The sequence below is a fragment of the Panthera uncia genome (genome assembly GCF_023721935.1).
Source record: "Panthera uncia isolate 11264 chromosome B3 unlocalized genomic scaffold, Puncia_PCG_1.0 HiC_scaffold_1, whole genome shotgun sequence".
In the NCBI taxonomy this organism is placed as follows: Eukaryota; Metazoa; Chordata; class Mammalia; order Carnivora; family Felidae; genus Panthera; species Panthera uncia.
This window is the reverse complement of record NW_026057582.1, coordinates 1,170,290-1,193,193: the sequence shown is the minus strand read 5'-3', so window position 1 is coordinate 1,193,193 and position 22,904 is coordinate 1,170,290. Positions and strand designations below refer to the sequence as shown.

The 22,904-nt window shown below is 54.2% G+C and overlaps 1 long non-coding RNA gene across 1 annotated transcript; it reads right to left on the bottom strand.

The window, feature by feature from the left end:
- Positions 1 to 1,601: 1,601 nt before the first annotated feature.
- Positions 1,602 to 3,182, bottom strand: LOC125909111 (uncharacterized). The gene is made up of 2 exons (XR_007453538.1): positions 3,001 to 3,182; positions 1,602 to 2,031 (listed from the first exon to the last, which is right to left on the bottom strand). It is a non-coding gene; the product is annotated as an uncharacterized LOC125909111 (long non-coding RNA).
- Between the last annotated feature and the right edge of the window lie 19,722 nt (positions 3,183 to 22,904).

Genomic DNA, 22,904 nt, shown 5'->3' with positions numbered 1-22,904 from the left:
GCTTCTCCCCTCCCCCAGGACCCTGCTGCACGGACCTCTCCCGGGCCCCTGACAGCGGCTACAGACGTCGAGGGTCGGGTGTGAGCCTGTCATACACAAGAGGTCCCATCCCGGCTCTGCCCCAGAGGGCCCTCTGAGTCTCACTGGATTTTCCCTGTGCTGGAAGGCGAGAGGGCCCTCCTACCCTGTGGGGTTCTGGGGGGTCTTAGGTGCGGGCCAGCCGGGGCCGCCGTCCCGCTCACTGCCGGCTCCAGGATGCTGCTGGGCCATGAGCGCAGACAGGAGGCGTTTCTTCGATAGCCCCCCAGGTGACCACAGAGCCGGCTGGCACCCCACGCTCTCTGGACGCCACCCTCACCCGGGGCCAGGACGTTCGGCCACTTGGAATGTGGGCACGGCGTCCCTGCAGGGTCGAGGGTCAGACCTGGCGGTTGACACCTCTTCCCTGGCTCCGCGTCTGCAGCCTGTCTCTCGTCCGCCCGCCCTCAGGGGCTGGGCTGGCGGGGCCTCACTCTGGGGTAGCGGATGGATGGCACACGGATGCCCACTTGTTGGCTGCTAGCTTTCCAGAGGGTTCTCTGAGGGGCCTGCCCGGGGGCTCTTCTCTGCTCCCTGGCTGGTGAGGCGAGGCCCGGTCACCCCCACCCCACCCCACGGCGTGCCCGTGGGCAGCCCCCATCCAGCCACACGGGCCCCCTCAGGGCTGCTCGGAGAGGCCGGGTGGACGGTCGAGGCCCCGGAGGCCAGTAGTGTTGTGGTTCCCAGCCCTCCGTCTCCATCCGGGAAGCCTCCCTCCCCTCCCTGGGGGAGAGGGGGTCTGGGCCCCCCTCCAGCCTGTCACTTTGCCCTTGGTGGGGGGGACCGGCGAAGGGAGGGTCCGCTCCGAGGTGGCTCACCCCAGTTGTGCTGCCCCTTGTGAGGGCTTCGGGCCCTTATGAGAGCCCCCCAAGAGCTCCCCACACCTTCCCCCCGGGAGAACGCAGCAGAGGACTCGGCCTACAATCCGGGAGGCCTGCGCCTGTTTCTGAACCTGCCCGCACCTGAGCTCGGGCTCCCTGCCCCAGGACCCAGACAGTAGAGGCGAGGATAAGAACACAGGTGACCATTGTCAGAGGAGTCTGGGTTCTTCAAAGGATTGTTTTCGCTAACGAGGGGAGGTCGTGACGAGGGAGGCTGGTTGCCAGAGGACCCGGCGGCCAGCCCACGACGGACGCGGCCGTCCGTTATCTCTGGGAAGTCGGGGTGTTTGTCACGGTAGCCTCACGGTGCCCGACCGTGGAAGGGCCCACCGGTCCCCGGAGCCCACCCTGGGGGTGCATCGTCCCCTGGGGGTGGGGGGGGGCGCTCCATGCGGGAGGCCGGGAGAGAGTCCCATGTTAGAAGAGTTGGCCGAGAGGGACTCCGGCAGATGGGTAATTTAGCTGGTAATTCAGCATCAGGGGCCGCGCCTCGGCCACCGGCTGGATGGAGGGCAGACACTCAATTAGCCGGGGCTGAGCGGCGCGAGCACGTCCAGAACCGGGGCCGGGAGACAGGGTCCATCCCACGAGAAGGCACCGTGCGGGCGAGTCAATCAGGGCACCCTAATTGGAAAGCGGTAATAAAAAGTAATTGAGTTTAATACATAATTTAGATCATTACCCGTTAAGTTAATGCGTGCCGCTTAGGTGTGGGGAGAAAATTATTTATCTGGTAGATGGGGGGGGATTTCATCTGTGTTTATAATGGAATGCTCGCCAATTGACTTCGGTAAGAGCAGGTTGTTAAATCGGGTTTTGAATTGGTGCGTAGATTGGAAGACCGTGTTAATTTTGGACGTGATGTACTTAGCACCTCCTCCTTCGAAAGTCCTCCCGTGAGAGTTCCCGGCTCCGTCGTCCACGGCAGCAGAAATTAAATCGGGTCCCGCAGGTGTCTTGACGGAAGGCGATGCGGCTCCTGACTTCTTCCTTATTTTTCTTAAAGCAGAGACGTTAACAGGGTTCTGCTGCTTCTCCGAAGCGTCTTTTTCCTCTGGAAAGCGGCCCGTGACTGCAAACGAGAGCTTCTGTGAAATACTGAGGACGAACTTACTAGCCGTCCCGACCCTGGGCCCAGCCGTCCGCGACCCGTTAACCCGTTGGATTTTCCCAGCAAGTCTGCGAAGCCGAGGGCCTGGCTCACCGGGTGCCCCCAGGGGCCGGTGCCGGCCCAGGCGGGGACACGGTGTGGGGCTAAAGGCGGGGCTGCCTCGTGCTCGCAGCAGAGCCGGCCCGTGGGCGGTGCGGGACCACCGCAAGCTTCTCGGGTGTTCCCGGCCCCTGGGTGCTCCACCCCCCCCCCCCCAGCTGTACGGGTGGACAGTAAGCTTTGGCCCAAGAAGCGGTGAGCTCCTAGCCAGCCCCGGCCCCTCACAGCGCCGGGCCCGGGTGGCGGTCCCTCCGTCGCTCGGCCCGCCGGCCTGCCCATAAATCGGGGGTGATGATAATGCCCTCTCGGGGGCTGTGTCTGCTGCTGGCAGACCCCCCATCGTCTTGTGGCAGGTGCGGGAGCCAACCCCAGGAAGGCTCACTGACGGGCAGCTGTCCTGGGGACCTCGGGTCCCCAGCCAACGGGATCACAGCTAGACCCGGCCGTCTTCCCGGGCATTTGAGGCTGCAGAGGAGGTCCCGGTGCCCACGGCCGGTACCCTGGGTCCCACCTGGGCCCTCAGACCGGCCCCTCCAGCTCACCCCTCAGGGTCCCCATCCAGAGCACCACAGCCACGTCCCGCTTCTCTTGGGAACAGCCACTGATTCAGGGTGCAGGCCTCCACTCTGGGAGGCAGACGGCCATGGAGCCCCCCGAAGGAGCAGGGCCTCAAGGACCCCGGGAGGCCAGAGCCGCCGAGTCCCGGGACATCCCGCCAGGTGCAGTTTCAGAATCAGCACGGCTAGCTGTGAAACTGTGCTTTACATAAAATTATAAGAGATAACCCAGTGGGTACGACCAACTTTTTAAAACCTGGGCCTTTTAACGTACAAATATCTCACTGCTGTCAGGAGCCTCTGCCCCTTCGCCCCTCTGATCTGGTGCAGTGCCTAGGAGCCCGGGGACACACGTGTGATGGGGGCGCTCCCTGTCACGACAGGGGGGCACGACAGTTGGGGGAGGGTGTCCTTCTGTTCTCTTGAAGAATCTGCTGCCTCAGAAGCTTCCAGAACGGTCATCTCCGATGGCTCTAGAAGCCTCGCAAGTGTTTGGCAAAATCTCCCCGGACACAGCTGGGCTCTGCATCCACAGATGAGCCGGCGTCCGTCCCGGAGGGGGTTCCAGGAAGACGGAGAGGACGGCCCGGGTGGTAGCAGACCCCGACCCGAGGCTTCCCAGGGAGAGGGCAGCACCACGGGAGTCCCACCCCGGCACTGAGCCAGAGCCCGGGCTGTGTGGGTGGTGTGGGGGCCTCCCCGGCCGGAGGGCTGAGAGGCTCAGGGGCCAGGGAGGGACTCAGCTCCAGCCCCTTCGTGCGGCACCCCGGCCCCTCGCCCTGGTCTCTCAGGCCCCGCCACCCTGCCCGGGGCCTTTGGATTCAGGAGCACCTGCATCCCCAAAGTGTGGCCATCACGTGGCCTGCCTCGGCCCCTGCCCACGTCCCACGCTCTTGGAGAGAAGCCTGTTCTCACTGTGCCCCGTCCGTGTCTGGGTCCCGCTCCGTGTCAAGCACAGGCCCTGGCCCACCGCAGCACCCGAGCCGGTGACTGGGCAGCTCGGAAACACGGTGGGCGGGCCTCCAGTTGGGGGCAGCGGGGCCTCTGAGCCCTTCCCGGCAGGGGCTGGAGTCACTAAACCGCAGAGGGCTCCAGCCTCCCTCCGTGCCGTCCAGCAGCGCTGAGCAGCAGAGTCCTCCCCACGGTGGGTGGTCGTCCGCGATGCCCCGGAGGGAGGCCACTAGCCACGTGGGCCTCGAGCGCTCGACACGGCGTTGGCTGCCTTTCCCGCTGTTCCACACAAGCAGCCACGGGCGCCGCGGGCCCCAGAGCGGTGAACGCAAGGTCACAGCCAGCGCCTGGCGGGCTGACCCAGGAGGAGCCTCCGGCATTCAGAGCCGCAGGGCCAAGGCCACTGCTCCGGAACAAAGGGAGGAGCGTGTTTACAAATTGTCTGTTGAAATTTAAGTTGCCAACATTGGCATCAGGCCTCGCCTGCCAGGCCGCCCGGATTGGAGGGTAATTTATGAAGATTGCTTTACCTGGGGCCGCGCTGGTCTGTGCCTGGGAGTAATTCACACCAGGCTCATTTCGGATGCAGTCAAAGACCCCCGTATGTCACTATGACAATGTAATCACAGAGCCACATTAAAAAGTCATTATTGTTTAGAATCCAGCTTGGTTTGAAAAACACTTACTATAAAATTCAACAGCCTTTGTAAATTACCGAAAGGTTTACTCAAGAATACTAGGTGCCGTGATTTAGACGGGGAACTTACCACTTTATTGATTCTGTGGGGTTTTGCCGGTTCCCGCATTTATGGGGAATGATTAGTGAGTAATCAGAGTAATAAACCCCTCCGTGTTGGTTCGTAAATAATGATGAATTGGGTCTGTGTCCTCAGACTTCCCGTGCAACTTGCTCCCGCTCAGAGTCTGGGCTTCAACTTTGGGGGCCGTTCTGCAGAGCCGTCTGGAAATCAGTCATCTGCCGGGCGAGGGAAGGTGAGGATTTGTTTCTCCGCCCGTCGTGCTTCGAGCCGCCCCGGGAAGGACTGGCCGCCGCGTCCTGGAGACATGCAGGTTGGCGGGACGGCGCCTCCGGCCGGCACCCGGCGTTCCGGGACGCCCAGCCCCAGACGCCGATTTCTGTCCGTACGAGCGCTCCGTCCCTGGCGCGCCGTCGGGCTCAGGAGTTCCGTCTTGGTTTGTCCTGAGAGCGGGAAGCAGATCGGCCGCCAAGCAAGGCGCTCACGTGGGGGTCCAGCTCAGCGAAGGCCCCAGAGCCGCACCATCAGAGCCCGGCCTCCTCCCTCCCTCCACCTCCACCGGCGGCCGGCGTGGGAAGAGACCCCGGCGGTCCTCAGCGCAGTCAGGGATCTGCTCTCTGCGATAGTGCTCGTCTGGAGCTGGTGCACTGCTTCTAGAAACCTCTACCTCTGCCCCTTCCTAGAAGCTCGCAATGCACGAAAACACGTCGGGGTCTCTGCGGAGGATGACAGCGAAGGATGTGGTTGCACGTGCCCAGTCGTGTCCCTGGCGGCTTAGACACGCCTTTGCCCACAGGCACCTGTGCTCTGCGGTGCCTCACGGTCGGTGCCCCTCCGGTGGGCACAGGGTCACGTGGCCTCCACCCTCTCCCTGCCACCCCTGGGCCGCCCTCTGGGCGAGACCCTCCCCGTGTCCCCGTTCCTGGCTCCCGGCCCGGCGCCCGATCACAGGAAGTGGATTAAACAGAAATTGAGTTAAACTGAGCTGATAGCAGATTGGAAAGGGACGGAAGTCACGTCGGAACCGAACTGAATTGGATCGAGTTGGAAGTGGATTGAAACTGGAGTCTGGGCCGGTGGTGAGGACAGGCAGGCAGGCCAGGGGGACACAGTCCTTCCTGCCCCTTGCCCTCGGGGACCCTGGGGTCAACACCATCAATGGGGGCTGAAAATTACAGACACCGTGTGCTGGCAGGTTTTCTTTAACAAGCCCTGATACGGCGCATGCAGGATGTTTCTGGAAGAGCAGCAGCCTGGACTTTGGAGGCCACACTGCACACGCTCCGGGCCCCTGAGACGCAGTGTAACCAGCACAGTGGGACTTCAGGGGGGTGAGCACGTGCACAGTAAGAGCCGTCTGCCTCCAGCAAGTTCCCTCCAGCCCCGGCATCCGGCCGGCCGGCCAGCACGCAGGGATGGGGAGCCTGGCCCGAGGGGAGGTCTGGAAGCCACACCCAATGTCGGGAGGAGGCACCAGTGTCCTGTGTCCTGAGACGGGTCACGGCAGTCCCCAGACCGTCGACAGCACCACAGGCTTTGTTGGGCCCGATGTGGAAAACCAGTCCCGGTGATCTTAGGCACCTGCTGGGACCCCAGGGAAGAAGTCGCTGCAGGCAGGAGGGGACCGGGAGCTGCCTGGCCAGGGAGTGACAGGCCTCTGGGGGCGGATCCGGGGGACTGGGCCCAGCTCTGTGACACCGGCCCGGAACCAGCACCCGCCGCAGCCCTGAGCTCTCGGGCCGCCTGGATCCACGGGCAGCCAGCGACCCCAGCAGGTGCGCAAACAGCAGACGGTGACCCCGTCTTTACCAGGGCAGTGAAAACGTGCAGCGTCACCGCACATCCTGTCCCCACGGAGCGGCTGTGCCTTTAACTTCCTGCCGTGACAAGTGGGGAAACTAACGCATTGTCCACCCCGAGGCCTGACTGCTCCCCCGGCCCACCCGGTGCTCTGCAGCCAAGCTCGCCCCGCGGGCGTCCGGGACCCGGCCCCACGGCCTCTGGCTTTCGGCGTGGAAGGAGCAGCGGTGCCTGCCGGGAGGCCTTCCCACCCCGTCCCCGGGTTCGGGACCGTATCCTCAAGGAGCTTGTTCACGACATCTGCTCAGATGTGTGTTCGTCGCCTGCGGCCGCTGAGGCACACTTGCCTCTCTGTCCTGACGCGCACTCGCACCCACAGGAAGGTGCAAACACCCCGTCCACGGAGCGTGTGAATAGGCTAGCCCGCAAGGTGACGGGGACCCTACAGGAGGGACTGAGCTGGGCCTCTTGGGGGATCATCTGGCACTGTCTGGTCGGCACAGTCGAACCACACGAGCCCTTAGAGTGGACAGCCTTTCCCGGCTGGTGTCAGATTCGGCACAGGAAGGGGCAGGAGAGCCTGCGTGTCAGGACTCCACCGGCCCTTGTTGGCTGTGAGGACAGAGCAAGGCAGCCATGGGCCGAGGGCTGTGGGAAGCTTCTGGAAGCTGAGAGCCGTCTTCACCTGGCTGCCAGCAAGGCCAAAAATGCCTGGAACTGAGCTGAATTCTGCCAGCAGCTGCCAAGCCTGGAAGTGTACTGGCTCCTAGACCTTCCAGAACGGATGCCACGGGCAGACGCCTTCCTGCCCTCCAGGGAGACTCCGGACTGGCTCCCAGTCTACACGCCTGCGGGCCTGGGGCAACTCTGCTTTCCTGACCCCGCTCGGACACAACCCTGCGGGGAGAATTTTCTGCTCTGTTCATCGTCCCCCCTCCTCCCCACCTTCCCTCCCTCCCTTCCTCCTGGAGGGGAGGTGCTGAGGCCCCACAGACCCCTTCCTCCCTCCGCCTTGCAGCCTCCTTCCCAAAACAGGCTGAGCTTTCTGCCCTCTTCCTCCTCCGCCCCTCCACCCCGCCCTCCTGCCTGCGAACCACAGGGTCGCCCTGCCAACCCCGTGAGGCCGAGATTGGCTGTCTGCCCGCAGGCACCGAGATCCCCGGGCCCCGTCTCAGCTGAGAGGACCCAGCCTCCGACCCCACACCCTGGCCGCCTCGCCATCCCCGGGCCACGGGGCGCCCCTTCCCCCGCACGCCTCGGCTGCTGCCCCCAGCATTCATGCTCGTGCCCCTCCGCCAGCCCCTGAACGCGGGCCGTGCTGGACCCCGGGCCCAGATGGGGCGCAGCCACTCCTAGGTGCCCTGGGACGCCGCACACACCAGCCCACCGTGGCCCCTCGGCAGCCCAGCCCCGGACTTGCCGTCTGCTTGTTGGCCGCCCCCCGGCCAGGGGCGGGAGGGACCCCTCCCAGTCCCCGGGGCCTGGCTCTCGCAAGGGTTCAATTATTATTTGCTGACTGAATGAGCGTCCTTGAGGCTGTAGCCGGCCGCCAGGTCCACACGCGTCCCTGTGATGGTCCCTTTCTCTGTCACCTCCGCCCGGCGGGTGGCTCACGTCCGAGCTGCCACAAGGCCTTTTGTCTTCTCCCCTTTCTCCTTAGCTTTTTTTCCCTTCGGGATCTGTGTTCTTTGTCCCCTGAACGTTCTTTATGGGGTAGCCGGCACGTCCAGAACAAATCACGCAGGATGCTGCGTGCCCGCGCCCAGACTAGCAGGTGTCAGCCTCCGTCACATCCCCTCCTTCCCTCTCTCCTCCGTATCGTTTCGGCAGGGACTTCACAGTTTCACACAAACCCATCGCCCTCCGCGGCCCGCCGCCGCCCCCCTGCTGGCCCAGGTCTGTGCGCGCTTGCCGGCCCTGTTTTAACTGCTGTGTGAGCGGGCCTCACAGAGAGCCTGTCCCCACCTGGTCCCCGCCACGGCTCCCACTTCTCCTGCAAAACGCGACAGTGTTTCCAGAGTCCGGGAGGGAGGGGATCCCGGGGTGGAGGGGCCCGCCGGGTCCAGCTTCACCAGCAGACAGGTTGCTTTTCAAACGGTGGGGCCAGAATCCCCCCCCTCGGGTTGCCTGAGAGCTTACCTGCTCTGGGTCAGCACTGCTACCGCTCCCTCCTTAGTCTCTGTTAACGCGAGGATTATAAAATCGTTGCTTAGACTTGCATTTTCCTGATTCCTAGGGAAAGGGTGCCTTTTTCATGGCCTGTTTTTTGGTTGGTCCTTTCTTTGCATTGTCTTGTTGACTACCGTAAGCTCTTTATATATGCTGGACAGTGATCATTTATATGTTATGTTTATAGAAAATACTTCCTCTTGATCTGTGGCTTGTTGTTTAACTTTTCCCTTTGTTTATGGTGTCTTCTGTTGTACAGAAGCTACTAATTATGAGATAGCCAAACGTATCAGACTTCAGTTTTATGGTTTACAATTTCATGTCTCGCTTAAGAAGAGACTGTACTCTTGTTCTGTACTCTCGATGCCATAAAGCCATTTCTCCTAAATGCTGCAAAGTCCTACCTGTCGCACGTAAGACTCTCAAATCTATCATAGCTCCACACGGACGCTCGCTTTTGGACGGAAGGAGTCTCTCTCCTTTCTGCTCTGGCTTCAGCCCTGTCTGGACTACTCTTGGTCCTTCAATATCCATGGGAAGCAGCCATCCGCTTGATCAGGTGCCCCAAAGGACACTGTTAGGATTTTAAATGAAACTGTATTTAGTTTATAGGTGTTTTTACAGGGAAAATGAACACTTAAAACCGAGTCTTCCTGCTCATGGTCTATGTCTGCAATAGTTAAACCTTCATCTGTATCCTCCAATAAAATTTTAATATTTTCCCGTTTGAGATGCCGCACAGCTTTATTTACTGCTAAGTACTTAGAGTTCTATCGCTACCGTGAGAGGTATGGGTTTTTTCTATTGCATTTTCCAATTAGCGTCGGCCATCGGGTAGCGGTGCTGTGGGTTTTTATATTGGGCAATTGCTCTATGTGGAAGGTTATGTTGTCTCCATAAACGAGTCTGTGTCTCCTTTCCAGTTCTTACCCGTCTCTTTTGGCCAGATGGCCATTGCCGTGAGAGCAGTCATGCCCTTGGCCCAACTCCGCAGAGGTCGCACCTGGGGTTTCCGGGGAAGCCAGAGGTCCGCTGTGGCTTGTAGGAGTTGCCCTTTAACAGCTAAGGTAACCCTTACATCTCTGCGTCCACTATGAAGGGAGATAGAGTCAAATTCAGTCTCATCCTCTGAGGGGACATAACTTCTCCCCTAAGATCTGCCAACGAGGTGATTTCCTGGAACAACACCTACTCGGTCGTAGTGATTCCCTCCTGCCTCACTCCCGGTGGGTGACCGGTCAGGATGGCCGTGCACACCCACCCCTCCTGCCCGCTGGCCGGCACCCCCAAAACCCTGTGACTCCGGTTGCCCTGCCTTGTCCCCTGCCCAGATGGCTCACCAAACAGACTCTAGGAGGAGTAATTATTGCCCAAGACCCTCCCATATGGAGATCATGCTACTAACTGTTCCAGGGAAGAAGAGGATTTATTTCTGTTCAGAGCAAAAGGTTGGTGGAAATCTGTTCTCCCGAGTAAGCAGCCCTGTTGCAGATGAGCTCAGAGTCCAGGCACCCAGGGGTCCTTCTGGCTTGTCCACCTGCGCTCCTGCCTCAGCCCAGCAGCTCAGGGCTCTCCCCCTGGGAGCAGCTGTTCCTGCTTTCTCTAGGACGCTGCATCCCCCTCCCCCTCCCCCTCCCTAAATGGGCTCAGGTTTCCCAGACAACAGTACAAAATGGGCGAGGGAAGCACAGCATCTGGGGCGGGGTGGGGTTGTGACCGGGCCTCCGGAGCCTCCCACATTCTGTCCTTTTTCTCTGCTCAGTGCCACTCACCCACCTCCCACGAGGAAGAGGTGTGGTCCAGGGCCGAGGAGGTGAGTCGAATTCCCACGTTACTTTTCGGTGCCCGGCTGTGCCAGGGGAGAGGTGGTCAGATGCACTCACAGGTCCGCAGTTCATTAAAGAGACTCGGGCGTGGCGGCATGAGGTTTGCGGCCAAGGCCACAGGAGGACGTCTGACCCACGTACCGATCACAGGCTAAGGGGGAGTTGATAAAGGAAGAAAGGAAGGAGACAGCAAATGAATCAATTCTGTGAAAAAACAGGGCAATATTGTGATTGATGGTCATTCCCCGAGCCTGTGCCTGCCCCTCCGTGACACTGAGGACCTGCCGTAGAGGCGTTCGGACCGTGTCGCAGGAGGTGGCTCCAAGCGTCCCTGCGCGTCTCATTACTCTGCTCCAGTGGTCCCTGACAGGTCACTGCTGCGCGACAGAAAAGCTATCCCTTCATGGCACTTTGTTACAGAATTTGTGATTCGCAAAACATTGACTGCTGCCTAGAACATGTTGTCCTTGATGGAATCACAGGTGCCTCTTCCTTGTCAAAGCCCGCAACGGGTGGCCTTGGCCTCGGCCCCCGCGATCTTTTGATCTCAAGGACAGAGACTTCGGGGGTGTGAGAGAGTGCGGTGCGACTCCCCAGGTTAACGGTGGGAGGGGGATTCTGGAAGCAGGGCGTTGTCCCCTCCACTCCGTCTCGCTCACGTCTGTCTACCCGCCTCCCCTGAAGTGGATGCTGGCTCCCGGTGGCACAGGACGACAGGAAGAGACTGGACGACAAGAGGTGCCGTGCCCGTCTCGACACCGCTGCCCACGGGGTCCCCTCTCTGGCAGAGCTGCTGTTTGTGGGCAATCCAGCCGTCGCATCTGAGCTCCCAGGGCCAAGAAAGGAAATGGCCCAAGCGCGGGCAGGGGAGGGGCGACCCCGAGACAGAGAAGGCCAGCCAGAACCACGGGAACATTCGGGGCTGCCGGGCGACAGAGGACGAGTCGACTAAGACGGAGACAATGACGAGCATGAGGAGATCCGCGTGCAGTGACCTGTTTGCTGCTGGAGTCCAAAAGAGTGAATAATTTCTGTACAGAGACTGAAGGACGTTATGGGCACTGCTTAGACCCAAAGCAACGGCCTGGAAGCTGAAGCACAAAAAACGTGAGCAAAGAGCAAAAACTAGGAGGCGGAAATCGTGGCAGATAAAGGACTTGGAGCCCAAACGTGGGGAAAATCAGAGATACGTTTATAGAACAGCTCTCGGCTGAAATCTGAACGTGCTTGATGTTTTCCTAACGATCGATCGACGAAGGGATCTGGGCCAAGAGCCACTTTCATTCCGTGATAAGAAGGGCACACGTGACCCCCTTGACTTCCCTCTGTGGTCCTGACCGCGACGATCCAGCTGACGCCATGCTGTCAGGCCCCTCCGAGGCTCCACTCGGAATTTTGACTCTTTTGCCCGCTTGTCCTCCTTTACCTCTTGGAGGAAAGTCCCCACGAGCAGCCCACTCGAGGGGCGGGGAGGGTGGAGTGCTTACGTAGTTCCCTGGAGTTCTTCTACCTGGGACGTTTGCCCCTTCCCCCCACTTACTTAGACCAGCACGGACTCAGGTGTTTTTATGCCTTGGGCTATAATCTTCGACTACTTTCTTTTTTTTTTTTGTTTTGTTTTTCTAATTTTATTTTAGAGAGAGAGCAAGCAGGGTAGGGGCAGAAGGGGAGAGAGAGAATCTTAAGCAGTCTCCCCACTCAGCTCAGAGCCCAACACAGGACTCAATCCCATAACCCTGGGATCACGACCGGAGCCAAAATTAAGAGTCAGACACTCAACCAACTGAGCCACCCAGGCAGCCCTACTAGTTTATTTTAACGCTCAAATTGTTCCAGCTTTGGCCGTCAGGAGCCCTTTCAAGTTGGCTCCTGTGTCCCTTTGACATAATTCCATCCTTGCGGGGGGTTTAACTCCTTCTTTACTTTCTGGCACCACAAGATGTTCCAGGCTCCTCTTGTGTGATCGCTGAGCCGGCCCTGGAATCAGCTGTCCCGTCAAGAATCTCTGGTTCCTTTTGCTGGAGAATGGTCTTAGAAACCAAGCTCTAGCCGTCAGGTGTGCTTATGGTGACTGGGACATCACTGGAAATTCTGGAGTGGAAAAGTACAATAAGTAAAGTGAAAAATTCACCAGAGAGGTTAACAGCATAGTGCAGCTGGCAGAAGAAAGAATCTGCAAACTTAATGCGAGATCAGTAGAGAGTATGCCACGTGAAGAATAGAGAGGAATAAAATGAAGAGACTCGAGCAGAGCCTCGTTGAAATGTGGAATACCACTAAGCACATGTTGTATGGGAGCACCAGATAGGACTAGGGAAAATACTAGAAAAAATAATGGCTGAAAGTTTCCCAAATCTGATGAAAAATACAAACTCCTCATCCAAGGAACTCAATATTCCAAGTTGGAGATGCACAGAGGGTGCCAAAGCACATGAAAACCAAAAAGGGAAGACAAAGGCAAAATCTTAAAAACTGCAGGAGAAAATCATCAACTCCTCACGTACAAAAGAACCCCGATGAAATTAACAACTGGCTTAGAAACATTGGCGACCAGACAGCAATGGGATGAAGTAGTTCATGTTGAAAGGAAAAGTCTGCCAACCAAAAGTCTTATATCCAGCAATGCTATTTTTAAAATATGAGGGTGAAATAGAGGTTTTCCTAAATAAAAACCGAGATAATTAGTTGCTAGCAAATCTGCCTCACAAGAAATACTAAAAAAAGCTCTTCAGCCTGAAAGAAAGTGGCACAAGATAGTAATTCAAATCCATACAAATAAAAATGTCAGTAGAGGTAATTATGTAGGTAATTATGAAAGACTATAATTGCATATTTCTTCTTCTTTCCTGACTTACTTTAAAAGAAAATTCATGAAACAATATGTTGTATTTGGGGGCCTGTATCATGGATGGCTGTGTGATACGGTTGATAATAACAGAATGAGAGTGGTGGGGCAAAGCCACATTGTCAGAGGTGATGTGAGATGTGAATTCGAGTCCGCAGGAAGAAATGAAGACAATAAAAAAAAAGGGAAATAAGGTTAAACTAAGAAGCTCCACAAATATATACTTGCTCTCCATTCTCGTCTCAGCCTCTTTAGAAGACACGGTAAAATAAACATAATTTTAACGACGTATTGTTCAGTTTGTAACATATGTGGGTGCAAGATATATAATAATAGCACAGAAAGAGGGAGTGACCCGAGCAGAACAAGAGCAAAGTTTCTGTATTTTGCTGGAACTAAGTCAGCATAAGTCTGAACTAGATTCTGATAAGTTAAAAAAAATATACACCATAAGCCCTAGAGAGACCACGAAAAATAACTCAAATAGGTAATTTTATTGTTACATAAATTGTTTTTTTAAATTAAAAAAAAAATTTTTTAACGTTTATTTATTTTTGAGACAGAGAGAGACAGAGCATGAACAGGGGAGGGGCAGAGAGAGAGGGAGACACAGAATCTGAAACAGGCTCCAGGCTCTGAGCGGTCAGCACAGAGCCTGACGGGGGGCTCGAACTCACGGACCGTGAGATCATGACCTGAGCCGAAGTCGGACGCTTAACTGACCAAGCCACCCAGGCGCCCTTATTGTTACATAAATTGTTAAAGAAATGCGTGATTCTTCATGTTGCACTAGAAAGCATCTACTTTAAATTTTTTTTTAATGTTTTTATTTATTTTTGAGACAGAGAGAGACAGAGCATGAGCAGGGGAGGGGCAGAGACAGAGGGAGACACAGAATCCGAAGCAGGCTCCAGGCTCTGAGCTGTCAGCACAGAGCCTAACGCGGGGCTCTAACTCACGGACTGCGAGATCATGACCTGAGCTGAAGTCAGACGATTAACCGACTGAGCCACCCAGGCGCCCCAAAAGCATCTACTTTATACAAAGTACAGCAGTAACACAAGAATAGAGGAGTGAAAATGACATTAAGACATAGGAAACAAAGAGCAAAATGGCAGGTGTAAATCTAATTATATCAACAATAACTCTAAATGTGAATGGGTCAAACACTCCAATCAAAAGGCAGAGATTGTCCGATCGCCTGGGGGGATAAAAAAAACCCATAATCCAACCATGTGGGTCTACAAGAAACACATTTTCGATTCCAAGATACAAACAGGTCGAAAGAAAGGATGAAACTAGATAAAAGTGCCAGAGTGACTGCACTATGATCTGACAAAAATCAACTTAAAAACACAAAAAATGTTACTAGGCACGAGGAGGACCATTTCACAGCAATAGAAGGGCCAATTCATGGGAGAAATATGAACATACTTCTTTTTAAACATATGTGCAACTAGCAACAGACTCTAAAAATACATAAAGTGAAGCTGACAGAATTGGAGGGAGAAAGAGTCAATGAAACTCTAATAACTGAAGAAGTCACTTTCAGTAATGGAAAGAACAAGCAGGCAGAATATCAATAAGGAAATAGAGGACTTGAACAACACTATAAAGTAACCAGACCTAAGAGACATGTGTAGAGGACCCCGCACAACAACAGAATACATCTTCTCAAGTATACATACAACATACTTTGGGATAGATCCTATGTTAGACTATAAGCCACACATAAATACATTTAAAAGGATTTAAATGATACAAAAGATTTTCTCCTACCACAATGAAGCTAGGAATCAATAATAAAAGGAAATTTGGAAATTCACAAATATGTGGAAATTAACCAATATACTCTTAAATATCCAGTGAGTCAAAGAAGAAACCTCAAGGGATATTAGAAAATACACTTAGATGAGTAAAAATGAAAACATAAGATATCAAAACTTATGAGGTGCAACTAAAGTAAATAAGGATGCTCAGAGGGGACTTTACAGCTGTAAACATCTATATTCAAAAATAAGATCTCAGGGCGCCTGGGTGGCTCTGTCAGTTGAGCATCTGACTCTTGATTTCAGCTCAGGCAGACCATGATCCCAGGGTCACGGGATCGAGCCTGCATCGGGCTCTGCACTAAGTGTGGAGTCTGCTTGAGATTCTCACTCTCCCTCTACCCTTCTCCCCGACTCGTGCTCTCTCTAAAGTAAAAATAATAGTAATTTAAAAAATAAGATCTCAAATCAATAACCTACCCTTTTACCTTAAGAAACTTGAAAAGAAGAGTAAACTGAGCCCAAAGCAAGCAAAAGGAAGGAAATAATAAAGACTAGGGCAGAAACAAATGAAATAGAGACTACAAAACAATAGAGGAAGTCAACAAAACCAAAAGTTTTGTTCTATTGAACACAGTTTGGTTCTTTGAAAAAACCAAAGAGACAAATCTTTAGATATGCCGACCAAGAGGAAAGGAGACAAGACTCCAACTATTAAAATCAGGAACGAAAAGGGGGGCATCATTACTGGTCTTACAGAAATAAAAGGGATTATAAAGAAATACGATAAACAGCTGTGTTCCAACAAACTAGATAACTCAGATGAAACAAGAAAAACCTAGGAAGAGAAAAACTACCCAAACTAATGCAAGATAAAGGAGAAACCTTAATAGACTCGTAATAAGAGATTGGATTAGAAATCAAAAAGTTCTCACAAAGGAAAAGCTCAGGTTCAGTAGGTTCACTGGTGAATTCCACCAAATGGAATATGAATCCTTCACAAAGTCTTCCAAAAAACAGAAGAGGGGAGAACACTTCCAACTTATTTTATGAAACCAATATTGCCCTTCAACAAAAACCTCATAAAGACATCACAAGAAAATAATTTACAGACCAATATCCCCAGTGAATTCTCTTGTCAATACCAACGAGAAAATCCTCAACAAAATAATAGCAAACTGAATCCGGCAACATATAACAAGGATTACACACCACGACCAAGAGGGATTTATCCCGCGAACACAAGGTCAACTTACCGTACAAAAATCAATTAACATTACGAGAATCAAGGGCAAAAACCACACGATCATCTCAATAGATACAGAAAAAGTGACCAAATCCAACACTCGTTTGTGATAAAAACACTCAAAAAACTAGGAACAGAGGAACTTCCTCAACCTGATAAAAAGTATCCACAAACCCCTCAAGCTCACTTCACACTTAGCGGCAGAGGACTGAAAACCTTTCCTCCTCCGAACAGAAAGGAGACCAGGATCTGTGCCTGTTGCCTCTTCTACCAACATTGTACCGGAAGGTTCTACCTAGGACAACTGGGCAGAAAATGAAATAAAAGGCATTCGGATTATAAAAGAATCAAAACGATCTTTATTTGCAGATGACAGTATTACGTGTATCAAAAGTCACGAGGAATCCACAAAATACTACTATAGCTAACGAACCAGTTTGGTAGGTTTTCAGAATATAAGATTAATTACACAAAAATCAATTGTATATCTACACACTAGCAAAAAAAAAAAAAATCCAAAAATAAAATTAACAGTTCCGTTGACAATAGCATAAAAAATAAAATATTTAGGTACAAATTTAACAAAAGAAGTGTAAGATTAGCTCACTGAAAACTACATTGTTGAAAGAAATTGAAGACAAAACAAATAAAAATATATTCCACGTTCATGGATCCAAATAATTAATATTGGTAAGATGGTAATATTCCCCAAATTGATCTACAGATTCAACATAACTCCTATCAAAAATCCCACCTGGCTTCTTTACAGAAATCGACAGACTCAAAATCCTAAATTTGATATGCAAATGCAAGGGACCCAGACTATCAGAAGCAGAAGAGTTTCAGAGAAGAATAAGGTTGGAAGACTCCTACTTTATGATTTTAAAACAGGCAAAGGAATAAAAACAGCGTGGCCCTGGTGTGGGAGCAGCAGTGTGACCAAGGGAGTAGGACTGAGGGTCCAGAAGGTCATCTTCACTTTCATAGTCAACAAGGTTTCAACAAATTTCAATCACTGTATTTCCAGCACAAGTAAGTAGAGTGGTCTTTTCAACAAATGGTGTTGGAACGGCCATCTGTCCACTTGCGAAAGAACCAAGCCAGACCCCTAACTCACACTCTGACAGAATGGAAACTCACAATGGGTCATAGACCAACACGTAAGAGATAAACTATAGATATAAAATTCTTAGAAGGAAACTAAAGGGTAAATGTTCATGACCTTGTGTCAGGCAGTGATTTCTAGGCTGTGACACCAAAAACACAAGTGACACAGGAAGAAGAAGCAAACTGCATTTTGCCAACGTTTTAAACTTCCGGCCACAGATTATACCACCAAGAAAGTGGACGCACAGCCCACACACTTGGAGAACATGTTTGCAGATCATTGATCTGATAAGAGACTTGTATCCTTTTTACATAAAATTCTTACAACTCAATAATGAAATGCCAATGGCCTGATTTTAAAATAGGCGAAGGATTGAACAGACGTGTCTTCAGAGAAGACATACGAATGGCCAATAAGCATGAGAGGCGTTACTCACCATCATCACTCCCCAGGGAACGGCACGGCAAAGCCACGGCAGGAGCCACGCTCAGCAGCCGGCTAGAATAAAAAGACATACTAGCCAGTGCGGGTGAGGGTTGGAGAAACTGGAACTCTCATAATTTGCTAGCAGGACTATAACGTGATGCAGCTGTTTTGCAAGCCACTCTGGAAGTTTCTAGAAACGGCAGACAGATTTGCCATAGGATACAGTAGTTCTGCGTTTAAGTGTATACACCCGGGAGAAATGAAACTCACGTACGCGATCCTTACAAATGAGTGTTCCCGGCAGCATTGCTCACAAGAGCCACAAGTGGCAGCCGCTGACGACTGGATAAATGGCGCGCGTTATGTCCGTACGAAGGAATATTACCTGGCAATGAACAAGGAACGATGTGCCGATTAATGCTAGGAGGATGCGTGCGAGGATGAACCTTGAAAAGATCATTTTAAGCGAGAGAAGCCAGTAAGAACAGTTACATATTGTGGGATGGCATTTACAATCGAGCGTGCCAAGTAGTCGTGGGAGACGGAAATCGCCGGAATTAGGACGTGAGGCTGCCACGCAGCCTTGCGGATACACCAACACATTGCCTTGAACACGTTACATGGGCGATTTACGTGATCTGAAATTACATCTTTAATTTTTCTTTATTTTATTTCAGAAAGTGAGCGCCAGCGGGGGCAGAAAGAGAGAGGGAGAATCCGAAGCAAGCTTCCCAATGTCAGTGCAGAGCCCGACTCGGGACTTGAACTCACAGACCGGGAGATCATGACCTGAGCCGATACCAAGAGTCGGACGCTCAACCAACTGAGCCAGCCAGGCGTCCCTGCAGATGCTGTATTTCGAAAAGGAGAATTAACGGGAAAATGTGAGAACCAGAGGATCTCACGTAATCACGTGAGATCAGATGTCCTCTCTTTTCAGACAATAAGCATCTAGAAATGGAGAGGGAAAACAGCCTCTTCTCCATAGCGGGGAAGCCAGGAGCAGCGCAGGGGCAAGGGCAGAAGGGAAGAGCTGCCACCCCTCTCCCGTCCCTGCGGTCCAGCCCTGGGGTGGCCGTGCCCATCTGGCACTCCCTCCACCGCCCTGCCCTCCCCGCGGTGTCTCCCCTCCCCCAGTCCCCAGCATTACACGCCCTCTGCCTGAAAGACCTAGAGTGGTTCCCCCCCCACCCGTGTGAGGAGAGTGTAGCATCTCATTTAAGGACGCAGAACAGACATTCCGCTGTCCGAAAAGAACTCTGGAGGTAAACGGTGTCATCCTCCGGAGACTGATGTTCCAACGTAATACAGTTTTATTAGATCCCCAGCAGGCCTGAGGGCTTTGTTGCTGTCTTAGGTAAAAGTATTTTGAAGTTTATATGATAAGCGTCACGCGCTGAATGTTGGGTTCCCCCCCCCCCATCCGCATGTTGAGGCCCTGACCCCTCCTGTAATGGTGTTCGGAGGTCAGGCCTTTCGGAGGGGATTTTAGACGAGGCCCCGTGATGGCGTCAGTGCCCTTGTAAGAAAGGCTCTCCCTGTCCGCCATCTGAGGACCCAGCGGAAGGTGGACGCCCGCCAGCCGGGAGCGGGGCTTCCTCACCAAAAGCCAGCCGTGCGGCACCTGATCCCAGACTTTCAGCCCCCCGTCTAGGGGGCAATGGCAGCGCAAGCCAGCTGACTCAGGAGTAGACAAGAGCCCCAGTGGCACAGCCGGCCAGCACTGCTGTAGGAGAAGAGGCACCACTCCACGGCACCAGCCTCACGAGAGGCCGGACGGTAACGCGAGACCAGGGCCCTCGTTCCCGCACAAGAGGAAGCGCCTTGTCACGCGTGGGGCCGGGACAGCCAGCTGCACCCAGCAGCACATAAAAGGGAGGCCGCCCCGCGTCTTAATCGAAAACAAATTCAAGATGTCTTAAAGACTCCGATGGAAAATAAAGTAAAATAGAAATGCCGCCAGGAAGTCTGGGAGGCCGCGTGCGGCACAGGCAGGAGCGAGGAGTCCTTACAACGCAGGAGGCTCTTCAAAGAAATTCTAAATATGCCGGCCACTCATGCACTGTTGGTGGGAAAGGAATCCAGGGACACGGGCTCAAGGAACACCTGCGTGTGGCCTCAGCCCCCACGTCCCCGGCCGCACCCGGCCGCCCCGCTGCCCCACACGGGTCCGGCCCAGGGCCCCGAACCACATCTACTTGTGAGTCCTGGAGGCTGGGAGCCCGAGGTCCAGGCGTGGGCACTGCTGGGTCCTCCCGAGGCCCCTGTCCTGGGCGTGTGGACGGCACCTGCTCCCCCTGTCTTCACGAGGTCTGTGTCCAGATTTCTTCCTCTTATAAGGACACCAGTCGTGTTGGATTAGGATCCACCTTAATGCCCATATTTAACATAATCGCCCCTTGAAAGACTCCGTCTCCCAATACAGTTGGGGTCTGAGCTGTCCTGAGGGTCAGAGCGTCACCGTGCGAACGTGACGAGGGCTCAGCCCCTAGCACGGCCTTGGGCTTTGCTTCCGTAGAATCGCCAACCTCGTGTGTTAAGGGCTGTTTCTGCTCGTGGCCTGGCTCATAGAGGCGGGAAAAAGCACCTGAAAACAGAGAACTAGGAGACCCACAAGGCAAGTAGTCACACGAATAGGGTCAGGTCCACTGTGACGTGGAACAGCTTCCTTTGGGAAAGAGCCTGAGCTCCGCCGGGGGGCCCGGAGGAGGGGTTTGCTTCGTCCTCCCCGGGGTTGTTGAGATAGTCAGCAACACGTACCACTGTGCGGGTTTAACCTGGGCGCTGGGCGGGATCGGTGCTTTTATTCTGAGAACTCCTCGCCACAGTGAGGTCGGTTAACACACCCTTCGCCTCACGTAATTACCGTTTCGTTGTTGTCATGGTGGTGCTACGTCCACAGCAGCGTCGAACATACAACACAGTATTGTTAACGCCAAACACCGTGCTGTACGTGAGATCCCTGGACACTAACCATCTTAGAACTGGGGAAGTTTGTTTTTTTTTTTTAAGTTTATTTATTTATTTTGAGAGAGACAGAGACAGCGCAAGTCGGGGTGGGGCAGAGAGAGAGAGAGAGAGAGGGAGGGAGGGAGGGAGAGAGAGAGAGAGAGAGAGGATCCCAAGCAGGCTCCACACCGTCCGTGCAGAGTCCAACTCGGGGCTTGAACTCACGAAACTGAGAGATCACCACCTGAGCTGAAACCGAGAGTCGGATGCTTCACTGACTGAGCCATCCAGGCGCCCCATAACGGGAAGTTGTATCCTTTGTAGCCACCTCTCCCCATTTCCCCCACCCCCCACTGCCTACTCTCTGCTTCTAGGAGTTCGGTTTTTTAAGATTCTACATAGAAGTGAGAACATACAATATTTGTCTTTTTCCATCTCACTTGTTTAACTTAACATAATGCCCTTGAGATCCATCCACGTTGCCTCAAATAGCAAGATTTCCTTTTTCGTGGCTGATTGATATTCCTGCATGAGTGTGTGTGTGTGTGTGTGTGTGTGTGTGTGTAATCTCACATCTTTATCCATCGTTTTGTATGTTAATGTTTTGGCTAGTGAAGGTCAGATATCTCTTTGAGACAGTGACTTCATTTCCTATGGATGTGCACCCAGAAGGGAGACTGCGAGATCATAAGGCAGCTGTCCTGTTAATTGTTTGAAGACTCTTCATACTGTTTTCCACAGCAGCTGCAACAGTTTGCATTCCACCAATGAAGAGTGCCCAAGGGTCGCTACTTCTCCACAACCCGGCCAGCATTTATCCCTTTCTGGTAACAGCCATTCTAACAGATATAAGGTGAGAAAGATCTCATTGTGGTTTTGGTTTGCATTTTCCTGATGATAAGTGAGGTTGAGCACCTTTTCATGGACTTACTGGCCATTCCAATGTCTTCTTTGAAAACAGGGAGGCTTTTGCCCGTTTTAGTCGGATTGTTTTCGCTTCGTCGTTGCCGTCGAGCTGTATATTTATGTCTTTGGGGCACCAAGCCCTTGTCAGAGACGGGGTGTGCGAACATCTTCTCTCATTCCGTAGGCTGCCTTTTCATTCTGTGTATCGTTTCCTCAGTTCGATGTGGTACCTCCCGTCCTTGGTGCCTCTGTTGTGGGTGCTCTTGCTGTCGCATCCAGAGAACATCAGGGAAGCTGGACAGGAGGTCCGGGTGACGGCCGGGACTAATCCAAGTTCATCGTGGGGGTCTCCTGGGCCACCAGGACCCCGTCTGCTGAGGGGCACACCCCCGCCCCCTGCTGGGGACCCCGTTCTCCCCGCAGCCCCCAGGCAGGTGGGCCGGACAGCGGGCGGCCTCCCTGTCCCTGGCAGGCTCGTCTGGCGGGGGGGGCGGGGGGTTGGCCAAGTCAGGGTGGGGGCCGGCTGGGCTCCCAGCAAGGCTGCCCTTCCAAGCTGGGTGGGGCCTGGTCCCCGAGCAGTGTAACTCGGCTGCCCTCCCTGCCCCGTCTGCCGCCCTGTCCTTCTGGACACCCGGGTGTGGCTCCCTCCGCTGGGGACGGATGTACGGGTCGTCTGCACCTTACACAACACAAGTGGATCATCTCCCGCTTCCCGCGCTGGGGACCTCGTGTGGGTACACGTCCTCTGCTCAGCTCGCAGGGCTGCGGTCCCTGTGTCAGGGCCGCGCTCCTTCCTGCAGCCCCGGAGGCTGTCAAGGTCGTGGTGGAGGCCAGAGGAGTCCGGTCTCCGCTTTTCTGTGGGCTGCGGGCTGAGGACCGCTGTGGGCTCCCGGAGGCGGCTACGGACTCTGCCACGTGGCTTCTGTGGGCAGCTCACAACAGCCCTGTTTGCTTCTTTCAGGCCGCAGGGGGTGTTTCTGGTTCCTCGCCTTCTACAAAGGCCCCCTGGGTAGGTCAGATGCCCCCAGGGGTGTGCACGCCAGGGCAGGACCTTGGGGTCCCTGAGAATCCTCAGTGGGGGGAAGACAGTCCAGAAGAGGGAAGAGACTGGGGATGAGGACGGCCCCCAAGAAAGAAACGGAGGCCGGGGATGCTCGTCCCTCTGAGCCTCGTGGCCTCGGAACCAGTCTCTGCCCCTCCCCCGACCCTGGGGTCCCAGCCCAGGGGAGAGGTGGGGCTGCCAGAACGGCTTTCCTGAAATGCAGCACTGACCGGGCCACCCTCGGTGTCTTCCAGAAGATGGCCAGACCCCTGACCTCAGCAGACGGGCCCCGGGCCACTCCCAGGAGCTGGCATCCGCATGTGGCCACAGGTCTCGGCCGCCGGCGCTCTCTGGGCCGTGGGTGAGGCGGGGTGTTAGCAGGT